Raw genomic sequence first — 17,039 nt, 5'->3', positions numbered from 1 at the left:
CATGGATGGGCCCAAGTGAGAGCTTGGGTTACATAAAAATCATTCAATAGTTGTACGTGTAATATGTGTTTCACCGTACACTATCCTCCGTTGGGGCATATGGCTCACTAAAGATGGTTAACATTGTCCCAGCATAGCTAATGTAAATCAGTATTGTCCCAATATGGTTCATGTGAATCGGCACCATCTATCTTTGAACCTCATGGATGCATCACATAGGCCATGGTGCAGTAGGGGGGCCCATGGTTGGACGGAGTGGATATACAGTACTTACATCAAGGTGGGGTCCACACTCTATATTTTCTTTATATTATACCTACAACATTCATCTATTTCCAGAGATCATCTCAGAGCATTCCCCAAAATTGAATCTTATCTAAAGATCATCTGGTCCTTACAAAATTAATAGTAGAGGTAATGATTTTCACCGTTTAAAATCCATCGGGCCCACCATAACGTTTATTTTTCATCCAACATGTCCATGGAGACCTGCCAGGGAAACACAATTTTCATAATGATCCAAAGCTTTTGTGACCCCAATGGATTTAATGGTGGCCAGTCAATCTTCCACTGATTTTGCAGTAAGGTCCACCTGACGGATAGATCTGTCTTATTTTGTCTCAAGCCTTAGGGCAAGCTCACCAAATGGGATGGACGGCTTCGATTGCAGCACATACATCAAGGTGAGGCCCACATACGTGGCCCACCAAAGAATTGAATCCGCTTTATTTTTCGCCCGTTGGATGGACGGTTTGGATGCAACATATGCATCAGGGTGGGGGTGTCCCACGGCCCTGCTGACGTCAATACACAGCTATATAGCTGGTGTATACGTACACCAGCCAATCCATTCACAGGTGGGTCCCACGTAGGCCCACCATAATATTTTGTTAATATATATCATATATACCTCATTATATATATATATATATATATATATATATATATATATATATATATATATATATATATATATTTGCGATAGCATAGTCCAGCGTCAGGCCCTGGACGGCCTGGATGCCAGAAACATGCATCAACGGCCCCCTGCAGCATGCGGCCCATCTGCACAGCGTGCGGCCCACCTGCAGCCTATTTCGGGCGCCGTTTTCTTGCCCATTGCAAGGCCTGTCTTACAGCTTGAATCATGACCTGAAGTTGGGCCGATTTCAGTCCTTTTTAGAGCTTAAACAAGGGCACCGTGGCTGCGGTTTTCCCAGCCAAAGAACGGCCCGAAACAGGGGCGTTCAAATCTTGATTTTTGGACAGGTATCAGCCCGATTTCTGGGGCATGTTGCAGCTCAAGCAGAGCTTGTTTGTAGGCTGTTGCCGGGACCATCCACATGCCGCTGTTCGGCCCTAAACAGGGCCTAAACTTAGGCCACGTTCGGCCTAAAATGTGGCTTTCAACAGGGCAGATGAAATGAAGAAGAAAAGCAGAGGAAGAAGAAAAAGTTTTGGGCCGTTTACCTGGCCGAATCTGGACTCCACTCTCTCTTTTCTCTCCATCTTTTCTCTCTTTCTTTCCTTTCCTTCTATCCTTCCTTTTCCTCTCTTTCTATGTAAACCCTGGAGGGCTGAGCCCATTTTATAGGCTGGGAGAGGGACAGCCGACGGTCAGCTTGAGTCCCCTCCATTCAACGATTTGGATCCATGGTCCATTGTGCATGGGGCCCGTCTGTTTGTGGAGATGTGTTTGTAGCGCCCTGGGCTCCCTAGAAGTACATTTTTCAGACCTAGTGGAGCCCATCTTGTTGACGTGGTTGGGTGGGTCTTTGAGGAAGATGACCCACCCTTTAATGGTGGATTGTCCTTCAAGGGGTCTTTGGGCGATCTGGACCGTTTGAGGGGACCAGGTGGGTTTCCAGATCTGTGTGGGCCCCACCTTTTGGGCCACATATACGAATCTCAGATAATCTCATGAGAAGATCAGATTCTCCCCCGATTTCTCATGAGATGAGATATCTCAGTCCCCCATCTCGTACTGCCCACTGGTATGGGCTGAGATCGTGCCAAGTGGCCCCAGGGGACGGTCACAATCGTGCCAGCCTCCTATATCCAAAAATGAAAAATCCCTGTTTCTTCCCTAAAGGCTTGCTTGGCCGTTTCTGGTCATGAGAAGACCTTCCCTTAGCTGGCTCGCAGGGTTCTGAAATCCCCTGGATAAAGGGTCGCTGTCTTGCATCTCAAGCTACCTGATGGTCTCTGATCTTGGATCCTAGCCACACATGAAAGGAATGGACGGTCCAGGCCCAACTCCTTTATTCCTATATATGGGTCCAAATCCCTATACCCTTTTGGTTTGGCGGACCCCAAGAGAAAAATGGATGGCTTGGATCATCTGAAAAGTACCCAGGGTGGGCCATTTTGGGGCTTGAAGCCCATCAGATTTGAATTTTTAAAACGGCAGGAGTTCTCTTGCTTTTTGTGAGAGATCTCGGTCAAAGGTCATTTGACCGACGAGCACGTGCATGGGTAATGCTGGGTGCACACGCACCTCGCGTGGGGTCCACCGTGATGTTCTGGTGAAATCCACACCATCTGTTCAGTTTAGGGGTCCCTATCAGGGCATCTAGACAATAACTAGACAGATCCAATGCTTAGGTGGGCCATGTACATAGATATAGGTCCTTAATTGTGGATTTTCATTGATCCAATGGTTAGATTAGGTCCAAATTTGTCATTAACGGTAAAGTGGCCCTAAGGGTCGTCAGTATGCTTCTAATGTGGATTTTACTACCCGTAGAATCTATTTTTAGTTATTTTATTATAATTTATTTTATTTTATTTTATTTCAATCATATGGTTGGCCCTTTTCTGAAAGTGATTAGGGTCGATCATTCTATGATTTTTTTTCTTAGACCATTTAAATATTTTAGTAATAATGATATTATTATTATTATCTGTACATTGTTATTCATTTACCTTTTTATTATATTATTATTACTCGTCCATATTTCCAATAGGTGGGACCTACCCTTCGTGCTCCTATGTTATTAAATATTTAAGTACTATTATTATTACTGTATGTACATTGTTATTTATTTTTATTTTACCTACATGTAAGATGTGGGGTTGCTTATTACGTGCCTTTTAGTCACAGACGCTAACATTAAGGTATTAAAGTGAGTTGCCATATGAGTTCCTAATTTTACCAAGTTACGATTTATTTAAGCAGTCTAACGATTGGGTTGACGAACATTTAATCATCGGTAGTCTCTAGGATCCTAAAGAATCCCTTTAGGTGAGACCTAAGAGTTGAATACGAATCCAGACGATCCGATCTGCATTATCCAGGGACAGACTGTAAAATGGAAGGTTGTAGACCTGATAAATGGTTTTAATTGGTCTAGCAAAGTGACTGAGATCCTAAGATAGGTGCTCTAAAGATATGACGGGCAAATTTGAAAATTGATCAGATGGATGGCTTGTTAATGGATGAATGTTGTACAAGGCGGTTGAGGTGAATATATTGAGAATTACCAGATGTTGATGGGTAGGGATAACGGCGTGTGTTTCCACACACGTGTAACTGATTTAGACCTCCCTGGACCCGTGTACTGAAAAGTACGGGGCGTTACATGACCAGATGTCGATTTTCTCAAGCCGTCTTGATGAACTCAAGATTCAAAATTCGATGATATCGAATATTCCATCGATTCATTGATAATTCAATCTAGGATTCATTGTGGTTGCTGGGCATCTGAAGTCTTCAATTCGATAATATCGAGTGAGTTTCAAGGACATCGATAACAGAGTTCGATTTCATCGAAATACCTATCGATAAATGGACAAAAGGCAAAAAACTTAGAGATTTTCCTAATTTTACAAAATAGTTTTCTCACCTTAAACCATAAGTTATTTTATCCATTTTTAAGGGTTTTATATACCTGGTGTTTTAGGATATGGGATATGAGGCTAAGTTTACCTTTGACGAGTTTGGGCACACATCCTGTTGAGGCAGACACTTTGAACAATCTTCCTATGAGGCTCACTTGTCTTGCTGATTCAACACTCATGCTAATTGATAAACCGGGGCACTTTCAATCACCCCCTTTGTCAATTATATGACAAAACACCTGAAGTCCTAGAACAACATCTAGACCAACACCCTAAATTGTGTGTACATAACTCTTTACACAATTTTACAATGTTACTACAAGTTTAAACACACACATGTATGTAGTTGCTCCCCCTGTCTTCATGCAGCTACTCCCCCTAACACCTGTACCACCATTTATACATAGATACATATAGTTTTTCTTAATGGTGGAATTTGTTCTCTCCCTTTTTGTCAGTCATTGGCAAAGGGTAATATAGCAATAGGACTTTATTGAAGTTGAAGCATAAGGGGATGAGAGAATCAATCTAGATATTACTATACATACTGGATACATTTCTAAAATGCATAATCAGGAAGAGACGAATGTATAACAGATAACAACATCTCTATTTTCATGGAAACCATTTATGCATACCAAGTCAAGAAAGAGAGATGAGATTTCAACAGAAAATAGTAGTATAGTCGTAAATGCCATAAATCACAAAGCAATTCTCAATTGTTAAGGAATATGCAGGAGAAGACAATCACAATTCATATAAGCATTTCTCAAAATTTAACACATAATTTGAGAGCAGAGAGATATGGCAGCAAGGATATATGAATTATAAAACAACCATTAACAAAAATATCTAAAATAAGAACTGCCCAAGCTTGGCAGTATTACAACATCCATCCCAAATCAACAAAACCAAATATCTAGCCCAACCATGGGCTTACAAAACGACAAGTATTTTCCTTATGTAGAGGATATCCATAAACTATTCTAAGAAAAAAAACGTTACACCTTTCATGTTAGCTAGCCATCACATACACTCATGAGATCACTGGACATTCAAAAAGATATCCATACCCTAACGCCGAGATGAGTATCTGGTGTATGTGACGACACAAAGACTATTGATACTATGGTAGAGGGGCTAATGAAGACGGTGCTGTATTGTCTTGTCGGCATGTTATCAGATCGACCAGTTGCTGCACCAACTTCTGTATGTTAGACACCATTTTCTCCAATACCAAGAACCGCGCATCATGTCTCCCCAGCTTATCCTCTATTCGAGCTAATCCACGCTGCATTTTCCCGACCCTATCTTGGTGAAACTTGAAGCGTTGGGCCTGAGCCGAACCACTCGGAGCTAGAACTTGTTGTGGTTCTAGAAGATCTCCACCTGTTGGCGCTGCACCTTCTCCAATCTCACCACCTTCATGAATAGCTTCCTCAGATTGTTCTTCTGGATAGGAATGAAATTTAAGATCCAGTTTTAAAATATTGACCTTGTTAAAATGCTTGGGAGGACGCTCAGGATTGTCTGTTCGAGGAATACCAATTGTATCGCATATCACATGAATGATGTGAGGAAAGGGCAAATGAACTTCTCTGGACTGGTGGATGACACTTACTATTTGGTGAAGGATTAAGGTAGGCAGACACAATTTGACTCCAGTGGCAACACAATACATAACCATGACCAAGAACCCGGTATGATCAACGCGATTGGGTCCACGAGGGTAAGCATTTGAGCAGAAGATCCCATGCAAGACTCGGTATCAAGGGTGCATATATTTTGCCTTCAATGCATTCCCTTGGTACCATGGGATATCTCGATTCTGACACAGGAATTTTGTAATTGTTGACCGAGTGATTGGATTCTCAAGATCAAGGTCAGACAACCTAACCGGAGACAAAGTTAGACAAAAAATGCTAACGATGGATTCTGTAGTAATGTCAACATTATCATCCCCGACTGTGACAGCAACGGATGGTGGATTTAGTGTTGGAGAATGACATTATCCAAGAAAGCAGTAGGCCCGCTCATCATGACATGGACCCTCGAAATCAAGAAGAGGTAGCCAGTCAATTGCCTATAACAGAGTTTCCAAATTATAGGGTTTTATACATTCCCTGTCAATCCTACGCTTATACACCAAGCGCCTCCCTGAGTACTTTTCAAGAATGTGTGGAGGACCCCGTATGTGGCGGTGCAGGTGCCGCAGCCGGAGCTTCCATACAAGACAATTGATAAGTAGAGGAGCTCCGTGGGTGTGCAGGGGATTGTTGAGATTGATCCCTTCCTCTTTCTCTTGAGGCTACAAATTTCTTTCTGGTAGGCCAGGATGACTCACCAATGATAGGAGACTTTCCTTTCTCCTTACTCATTTGAATACAAGAAAGAATCTGACATGACGAAGATTATGAGGACCAACCCGAAATTTCCAACTGAAGGTTGTCAATCAATTTAGAAGGGCCCTAACACAATGAAGTATCCGTTGAGGAATAAAGAGTGTATGCAAGAGATTACTTGATTCAAGTCACCCTAGATGGCAGACGACCGACAAAAGATGAGAAACACGAAAGAAACTCCCAAAGAAGTCAGACAATGAGAGAGGATAGTAAAAGTGATTTTTTCCCTCTCGCCCTCTATTTATCGGGCGGTGACTTCGATATCATTGAAGTTTTTCTTGATGAAATCGATATACCCCATTTGATGTTATCGAAGATGTCCTTAATAACATTCTAGAACATGTGACGCTTCTGATTCCAAAGGGGCGTCGATGATATTGATATTTGTTCGATCTAATCGAGAATCCATTCGATTCATCGACAGTCTTATCAAAGATAAGGTGTATGACATTTACTTCAGTACTTCGATGTTCTTTCATATATGTATAACTTAGTATATTTTCATATCAATTTGTATATACATCGAAATTTGTACAAACATTGTACTATCCAAAATTATAAACATCAATAATGTTTATGCACAAAAAGAAGTTCCTGAGGTATAGAAACCTCTGATATATCATGATAATCATCAAAAAAAAATTGCATCATGTGCATGCATTCATCTAAACTTAGATGCTTTAGCCTGGACATGTTTTCCATGCTCAATTGTTATTAAGCATATGGATCGTCCTTCCCATTTCCTTTAATGACATAGCAGTGGTCACTTGTGCAACAACCCTTCATCACTGGTTTACCTAATAGGTCTATGATCTCGCATTCTTGCTTGTCGAATGTAACCACATGCTCATTGTCACATATGTGAGAAATGCTTAGAAGATTATGTATCAATCCTTTTATGCAAAAGGCATTCTCATTTTTTAGCATATTCATTCCTTTGATAGTTCTCTACCCTATTACCTTAGCAGTGCTTCCATCCTCATAGGTGACTATCCCATCATCAAGATTTCCAGGTACCACTTAGCATTATTGCCTATTATATGATTTGAGTGAGTAACAAGGCAATTTTTCTTTTCTTTCACTACCCATTTTGTGACAGGATTTCTTATTATGGTAGTTTTTGCTTCATTAGTCAAGTTAGGTAACTGAACCATGTTTTCTTATTTCATAAATTTATTATTATTTTTTATTTAATTCAGCCACCTGATCCAATAGCTCCTTCATTCTCTTGGTCATTCTGGGTGGAGATGGATGTGTTCCTCTTGCCATATTATTTAGTGGATTCTTAACATTCTGTATTGATTTTCTGTTTTGTCTGTATTTACCAGTATGGTTTGGTCCGGAATTAGATTAAGTCCACCTTGGAGCATTACATTCAAATTTGAAATGGCTAGAGTCTTCACAAGAATGATAGATAGTGGTAGCTTTTGTTTTACTTCCTGATGCAGCTGATTTCACAAACATAGGTGCTGCATTTTTGAATTTTGATTTGAATTTATCATATCCTAATCCACTCTTGTCTCTTCCAGGTCTTCCCATCCCTAAGAGATTTTCTAATTTTTCACTACTTTGGGAGAATTTGTAATTTAATTCAACTAACTTCCTGGATTGATCTGCATCAAACTTAAGTGTGCGATTTTCATTTTTTAGATGCTCATTTTCATCTTTCAATAGATCCATCTATTTGTTCAGTTTTTCAGACTCAGATTTGAGAAAAGTATTGATTCTTTCGAGCCTATCATTTTCTAAGTGGTATTGTTGTAGATCATTAATCAAGTGTGTATTGATTTCCAATGTTTTGTCTAGATATATTTGCAGCAATTTATTTTTGTTTTCATTTATCCCAAGTCTTTTAAGGATATTGATGCTATGGATGTAAAGTTAATTATAGGCATCATGCAGTTTATCCTTTTCTTCTTCTTCTTTCTCTGTTTCCTCATCATCAGATGGAAATGATTCAGTGGCTTGAGGTATTTTGATTTTCTTAGTTTCTATAGGAATGTTGGAGGCTGTAGAGACCATAAGAATTTTCAAGGATTTTCGGTCTCCATCACTCTTTGAGTCACTACATTCTGAATTTGACTCTTCAGTATCATCCCATGTGGCTGTCATTGCCTTTCCTTTGGTTTTCCTATTTGGACATTCAGTGGACAGATTTCCAAACTTTCGACTAGTGTAGCATTGTGGTTCTTTGGACTTTTTACCAGATTTACCTTGTAAATAGATGATCCTGACCCAAATAGGAACACCTACCTAAGACACCTATTCTAAGTCAATCCCAGGTTCATATTTTATCTTATAGTATTGGCTTTTGCACATCCCAAGTTGTTAAATGATTAAAAGGTCAAAAATAGGAAAATTTGCCCACTTCGGTAGGAAGAAAGTGTCACCGATTGTCACCTTCGGTATCACCACCGAAGGTACTCAAAACTATCCAGCAAGCGTACAACGTTAATTCGGAATCATCGACTGGATAATTTAGTGACGCTGACTGCCACCAATGAGCAATGTTCGGTGCCACTAAAATGGACATATTTTGAATAACAAGTTAAGGAATTAATTCAGTACTATCGAATGATATTTCGGTACCACCAAAGCAAGTTCGGTGATACTGAACTTCACTTTGGTAGTGCCATAAACTAGCCATTTTATATCTGTTGGAAGCTTTTGTCTATAAAAGCGGCTTGTAGAAACTTGCAAAATCAGTGAAAAAAGGCACCATAGAGTCTCTAGTGTATCCCAAGCTTATTCTATCCCATTTAGACTCTATCCATATGAGTTCATGTTCTCTTCATTATGATCTTTCACTTCTATGAGCATTCAAAGCTCCTATCCAATGCAGAACATGAACTCATGCCTTCTCTTGAGTTCAAAGACCAAATCAATAGAAAAATCCTTGGTTCTTTGATACTCTAGAGCGTCCATAGGTTAAATCCCTTAGGAAATCTACTCATTATCCTAGATAGGAGATTTAACCAACTCCCATAACCTTGGTCACCTTCTAGGTACATCTTATGTAAGGTTTTTTTTATCATGAAGCTTAGCCAACAGGTAAATTCAAGCTACGCAATCGGGGGAGCACCGGGAAGGTGATTCAAGCTTGATAGTGCGAAGATCTAGCAACCCGAGACAAGCTATAAGAGAGAACTCTATCTGACAAGTAAGTGTCATTATAAAATTTTAAAAGTTTAGTCTCTTTCCTTGTGTAGGATTGAGGGTAAGAGTTTGTTATAAACAAACTCGATTCGGTTCCTTGTATAAGACATTGGCTGGTGGGCCTAAAGGTAAGTGCCTTGTGTGGGACCTTGGCCGGTGGGCCTTAATGTGGGTGCCTCGTGTGGGACCTTGACCGGTGGACCTAAACTGTAGGTGCCTTGTGTGGGACCTTGGCCGGGGGGCCTAAACATGGGTTCTAAGTGTCTGACCTTTGCCCTTGTGGAGAACATAAATTTGTATCCTTAGCGAAAGACTGTACAGGTAATAGGTGAACATGTTTAAAAACCTTTAATAGTGAAATCTGGTGCACTCAGGGATTGAGTGTGGATGTCAGGAGTGGAGTAGGCTCCTATCCAAACCAATTAAATACTTGTGTTTGGAATGTTCAATTGTGCATCTGTTTAAATCATGCTTATATATGCTTAAATGTTTAAATTTGTATACATGATTGAATGAATGTTATTCATTGATAGGAAGCACATTCCACACACAAGCTCACAACACTAGGCTAGGTATTGTATTTCCATATCTTTAATAGCCTTTGTGATTGGATCCTCTAACTAGCTTGAAAGCCATTAGAGTTATATTGCCTTACTATATTTAAAATTGAATGATCATTTAAGATAGGCAATCAAGTTTTTTAAATAGGCAGAAATAATTAAAAAGTCCTATTTACACCCCCTCTAGGACATTGCCTCATATTAACTCTTTAGTATCAGTGGTGTAAACCGAAATTTCAATTAGTATCAGAGCGAGGTTCCTCTGAAAAAGGTTTCACAAGATAGAGGAAGATCTTGACTGAAGAAAGAATTATGGGCAAAGGTGAGGGACCATCTATCTCATGACCACCTATCTTTAATGGTACAAACTATGCATATTGGAAGGCGAGAATGATATTTTTGCTTCAGGCCTTAGATGATGATGTATGGGAGATTATTGAAAATGGATATCATGCACCTACAGAACAAATTATTCTTGAGGATGGTACAACAATCACTAAACCAAAACCAAATGCCAAATAGACCCAGTATGACAAAGAGATGAGGATGTGTGAGGCTAAAGCCATGAATGCATTTTGTTGCAAATTTCATAGGAAGTATTTCATCAAATAAGTATGTGTGCAAACTCTAAGGCAGCATGGGAGTCATTAAAAACTACCCATGAAAGAACTAATATGGTAAAAATGTTAAGGCTTCAGCTTCTAATATCCCAGTTTAAACACATAAAGATTCAAGAAGATGAGACATTTATGGAGTTTCTCACAAGATTAAATGGCATATGCAACTCCATGGGTGGACTTGGAGATAGAATTCTGGTACCCAAAATATGTAGGAAAATTTTGAGATCCCTACCAAAACATTTCAACTTTAAGGTCACTACTATAGAAGAGTGTAGGAATATAGAAGAATTGAAAGTAGAAGAATTGGTAGGTTCCCTGCAAATCTTTAAACTACATTTCAAACCTTCTACGAAAATAAAAAAATAATGCACTCAAAAATGGCAAAAACATGAATGTAATTGAGGAAGAAGAAAATGAGGATGAAGATGATGGTAAGGAAGTAGCGCTGTTGGCCCAACGGTTCAAAAACTTCTTCAACAAAAACTGTGGGAGACCATAAAATAACAAAGGAGTTCAACTGGACCACAAACGTGAAATTGGTAAAACCTTTAGGAAGTCCAAAGAACTCCAATGCTATAATTGCCAAAAGTATGGGCATATATCCGCTGAATGTCCATCCAAGAAATTAAACAGAAAAACTATGGCAGTAGCATGGGATGACACAGATGAATCTGATTCTGAAAATAGTGAATTCGAAAGTGAAGATGACCAAAAGTCACTAAAAATAATTATGGCATCTACAACTATAGTCATTCCCAATCTGAAGATCACAATAGAAGAAAAACACATAAATATAAAGGATGAGAGCCAAGAGTGCTATTTATTGGCTCATACCATATCATCCTCTCAAAAACACTGAAATGCGACCCCAAAGGTTGACTTGAGCTGAATTTGTAACATCTGAGGAGAATGCCTCCCATATGAGCATCAAAGTCAAATCAAAGGACTAAGCCTGTTAATTGGCTGAATTGATAAATCTGAGGTTTCCTAGCCTTTAAATACTTTTGGTGAATTCATTAAAAAAAAAAAAAAGATAATGTATACTAGGAAACATGTGTAGCAAATTCTAAATCTCAAGGATATTTTGGTAATACCGAACTTACTGTCAGTGCTACCGAAATCGAGTAACATCAAAGTTTTTAAAACCCTTACTGCTCACTACTGTTTAGACTGTGACTTCTCATGTTTCTTCCCAAGTCCAGTTGGAGGGCTGTACAAAGCAAATACCAAGATACTTTCTAGTGCTTTCTCAATACATCTAAAAATAGGTTCATTTGTCTTAGGATTGTCTTCTCTTGATAGGTCCTTCCTTCATTTCAGTCCATCTTTCCAAATGGAGCCATCACCACCTTGAGATAACAGATCTAAGAGAAAGCATGACACTGAAGGTTCAACTAGAACTAGGCAAAAACTCTATGTTCCAAAGCATGGACGATCTTGTATACCATTGCACTCCAAAACACCCACTAAATTAAACCTACCCATTGAAGCAAAAAGAGTTGTTTTGGACAAAATTTTGTGCAATGGGAAGAATGTCCCTTGGCATTACGGGAATGCATTACGAGCCACAGATATGTCAAATGATTATCGTATACTGCACTTGATTTGCATTTCCAACATCTATCCTAGATACAGAAATCATACTGAGCTTACACCATTCATGGTGGAGACCCTATATCATATCGGTAAAGGGGAACTATTGTGTTTACCTACCTTGATATACGATGAAATAGTTTTAAGTCTTGAGTCTAACTTCACAGTAATACCCTTCGGCCATTTGTTGTACAAGCTAGCCCATCAATGTGGATTCAGGGTGCCTGAAGGAGAATCCATGTTAGCTCCAGAAATTAATGAGAATAGTATCAGGAAAATGAATCTCTCTTCTGAGAATGAAACAGATGTCCCAATATAAGAAGAAGAAGAGCTTCTGGGGAAGGAAGATGAAATGGTTAAAGAATGCTTAGATAATCAATCACCAACTACAACTCCTTCAATCTCTACTCCTCAGAAGAATGCTTGCTCATCTATCATGCCCTACAGAAGATGCTACTGGTAGATCTTCTTAAGATTTAGTATGTATTAGGATTTTTTTGTGTATTTTTGTTCATCTTTCTGCCAGATACTTGTTGATATTGATGCATTGACTATTCATTTCCTTGATAACTGACCTTCCAAGGAAATTAGAAGTCTCTAGCACCTTCTTTTTATTTTGCATTTGATATACTTTAGCTGGAAATTTATTTTGGAAGATAGATTTATCTGCACTTTTTTATGTATATTCCTGTTGAAATAGTCTATCTGCTTCTCTTGGTATATCTGAAAAATATGAAAGTTCATATGCATACTGTTAAGATCTTCCATTAATATTTCCAATATATGATTTTAACACAACAATGGTTAAAGAAAAAGGCAAGGCTCCTGCAAAAGGAGAACACTCTAATAGATGAACTAACGTTTGTCGCACTCCTTATTCCAACCCCACTGAAATGGCTATGTTAAACAAAACAATCTTTGACAAATTGATCAGATCCCTGTTCATCAAACCATATGGGATTGATCTTTACTTAGGATCAATAGGGTGGGACATGAAATAGCCAGCCCTAATAGTATAATATTGTTCGCTTTGTCCGAGGGCGCACGAGTTTGTTCTCAGGGTTCGCCCAAGGCTCACCCCAAAATGCGTTATACCATTGAAGACTTCACCCCACATATAACCATCACAACTTCAAACAACTCTTCTGATGTGGGACAAGGTTCTGCCTTCACTGTGGGTATAGTAGCCTGCCAACCACTATTAGCTAGCTCAGGCCTGTTTAGGCCCTGCCTACGTCAGTGTCCGCCCACATGTGACCATACAATGACGTGGCATCACAATATCCCCCACCGAGGGCAGAGGTGTCCTCAGCTCTGATACCAAATGAAACGGTCAGCCCCAACAGTATAATATTATTTGCTTTGGTCGAGGGCACATGGCTTTGTTCTTAGGGTTCACCCAAGGCTCACCCTAAAATGTGTTATACCATTGAAGACTTCACCCCACATATAACCATCACAACTTCAAACAACTCTTCCGATGTGGGACAAGGTTTCACCTTCACTGTGGGTATAGAAGTCTACCAGCACAGGAGCCTGCCAACCACTGGTAGCTCGCTCCCATTTAGGCCCCGCCCACATCAGCGCCCACCCACATGTGCCCATCCACACGTGACCACAGTGACGGGGCATCACAGGACAACCTTTTATATTTTGGAGGAGAGGCTCAGTATGATCTCATTCATCAATTCTTAAATTATTGTCATCACACTCATAATGATCCTCCATCAATCAACGTCAACTTCATGAACCAAACTAAGGAGGTCACTCCTTTAGTGTTGAGTCAACTATTGCACCTCAAAGTAACACAAACTCCTTTAACTGATCATTCCCTTAATCATATCGGAGTTTGGGGTGAAATCACTCAAGTACTATGTAATGGTGCCATAATCCCCTAGAACAAAAGAAACTACCTTTCATTGTCACATTTGGACTCAACTACTAATGTATTGCATAACATTTTGAGTACAAATGCATACCCATGTGAAGTCTCTAGAGATATGATCTCTCCATTTGTTCTAAATATCTTGTGTGACATCTTTTAAGGAATTGAAAGATGCCTACCAACCCTTATCTTGAAACAATTGATCCTAGTGGTTAAAGGTGTTCACTGTACTAGCCTTCCCTTTCCAAGTGTTATCTGCAAACTCTCAAAATTCCTTGGTCTACAATCTACTCATGATACAGTATATCCTACTGTGTGCTTTACTAAGGAAACTTTGACTCAACTAAATGTATTTGCAATTACATTTAAGGAAAATCAGGAATGCAGGAGCGGCGAAGAAGCTTAAGATGCTCCCATGGCCACTTGTTGGGACTCTTGTCACACTCCAATGATTGTACCAAGTCCATTATCAGTCAGCACTAAACGCCTCCTTCGCCAGAACGATCCAATGCGTCAACTTCTTGACGTGCAGTCAAATATAGAAGCTCGCCTCCAGCAATGCAAAAATCGACTCTCTGGGATTGAACTGCGTCTTGACGCTCTTCAACATACTGGAGAACACATCATTGAACTGATTCTGACTCACCGTTCTTATATCCCTCCATATGAGGGTGGTCATCCAGATAATTTTTTATTGTGTTGCTACTGAATCATAGTACATTTTCTTTTTGGATATTTATGCCCTTAAAGGCTAGTTAGTTTTTGAATGGTGGTTTATTTTATCTAATCTTAGGGTAGTGATTTTGATAATTTTGATAACATTCTGTTAGATACTCCTCTTATGATTATTCTTTCTATCTAACATATGGTTTGACTAATCATGATGATATATTTCACTAACTGGATGATGATCTTTATGCCCATATCATTATATGATCTATTCTCTTACCCTCCGTAATATCAAGTCTCACATGTTATTGGAATATTTCTTGATTAAATTCTTTGCCAATAACTCACAAAAAGGGGCAGAAGAAAACTACCCACCAAAATAATGTTTGTCTCTTGCAGAAATTGTTTGTTTCCCTTATTGCAGGTTAATTTAATAAACACTAAGGGGGAGCAACATGATTTTGTATTACATGTCAAGTCTGGAGTTGTAAATTTTATTTTTGATATATAATCTTTATTGTTTTGATGTGGCACTGGTATGGACCATGACATGGTTATAAGTTAGATTGTTTTTGTCATGTAATTGACAAAGGGGGAGATTGTAAGTGCACTTATTTGCACTCATGTTTGTCAATTATGTGACTAGTTGTGTCTTGTAGTCAGATGAGTTCTTGGCAAGTGAAGGCCGACGACGCAACTGGATCAGAAGCATCAAAGCCATTGAAGATGAAGAAATGCTTCTAAGATCGTGACCTAGCAAATAAATGATCCCAACCCAAATAGGAACACTAACCTAGGACATCTATTCTAAGCCAATCCCAAGTTCATATTTTATCCTATAGTATTAACTTTTGTACATCCCAAGCTGTTGAATGATTAAAAGGTTATAAATAGGAAAATCTGCCCACCTTCGGTAGGAAGAAGGTGTCACCGATTGTCACCTTCGGTATCACCGAAGATACCTTTGGTGTTACCGAAGGTACTCAAAACTATCCAGCAAGCTTACAACATTAATTTAGTATCATCGACTAGATAATTCGGTGACACCAACTGCCACTGACGAATAATGTTCGGTGCCCGAAATGGACATATTTTGAACAAGAACTTGAGGAATTAATTCGGTACTACCGAATGATATTTCGGTACCACCCAAGCAAGTTTAGTGATAACAAACTTCACTTTGGTAGCACCGTAAACTAGCTGTTTTATAGCCATTTTATATCTGTTGGAAGCTTTTATCTATAAAAGTGACTTGTAAAAACTTACAAAATCAGTGGCAATAGGCACCATGGAGTCTCTAATGTACCCCAAGCTTTTATCTATCCATACAAGTTCATGTTCTCTTCATTGTGATCTTTCACTTCTATGAGCATTCAAAGCTCCTATTCAATGAAGAACATGAACTCGTACCTTCTCTAGAGTTCAAAGACCAAACCAATAGAAAAATCCTTAGATCTTTGATACTTTAGAGCGTCCATAGGTTGAATCCCTTAGGAAATCCACTTATTATCCTAGATAGGAGATTCAACCAACTCCCATAACCTTGGTTAACTACTAGGTACATCTTATGCAAGGTTTTCTTTATCGTGAAGCTGAGCCAATAGGTAAATCTAAGCTATGAGATCGGGAGAGCACCAGGAAGCTGATTCAATCTCGAGAGCACGAAGATCTAGCTACCTGAGACAATCTAAAAGAGAGAACTCTATCCGATAAGTAAGTTTCATTATAAGAGTTTAAAATTTTAGTCTCTTTCCTCATGTAGGATTGAGCGTAAGAGTTTGCTATAAACAAACTCAATTAGGTTCCTTATGTGGGACCTTGGCCGGTGGGCCTAAAGGTAGGTGCCTGATGTGGGACCTTGGCCGGTGGGCCTAAAGGTAGGTGCTTGATGTGGGACCTTGGCCGGTGGGCTTAAACGTTGGTGCCTTGTGTAAGACCTTGGCCGATGGGCCTAAACTGTAGGTGCCTTCTGTGAGACCTTGGCCGATGGGCCTAAACATGGGTTCTAGGTGTAGGACCTTTGCTCTTATGGAGAACATAAATTTGTGTCCTTCACGTAGGACTGTAAAGGTTATATGTGAATATGTTTAAAAACCTTTGATAGTAAAATCTGGTGCACTCAGGGATTGAGTGTGGATGCCGAGAGTGGAGTAAGCACGTAGCCAAACCACTATAAATACTTGTGTTTGGAATGTTCATTTGCGTATCTATTTAAATCATGCTTATATATGCTTAAATGTTTAAATTTGTATACATGATTGAATGAATGTTATTCATTGCTAGGAAGCACATTCTGAAAAGGCCGAGCACAGAGTTC

The sequence above is a fragment of the Magnolia sinica genome, chromosome 7, assembly GCF_029962835.1.
Source record: "Magnolia sinica isolate HGM2019 chromosome 7, MsV1, whole genome shotgun sequence".
Lineage (NCBI taxonomy): Eukaryota > Viridiplantae > Streptophyta > Magnoliopsida > Magnoliales > Magnoliaceae > Magnolia > Magnolia sinica.
Note: the sequence above shows the minus strand (reverse complement) of the source record.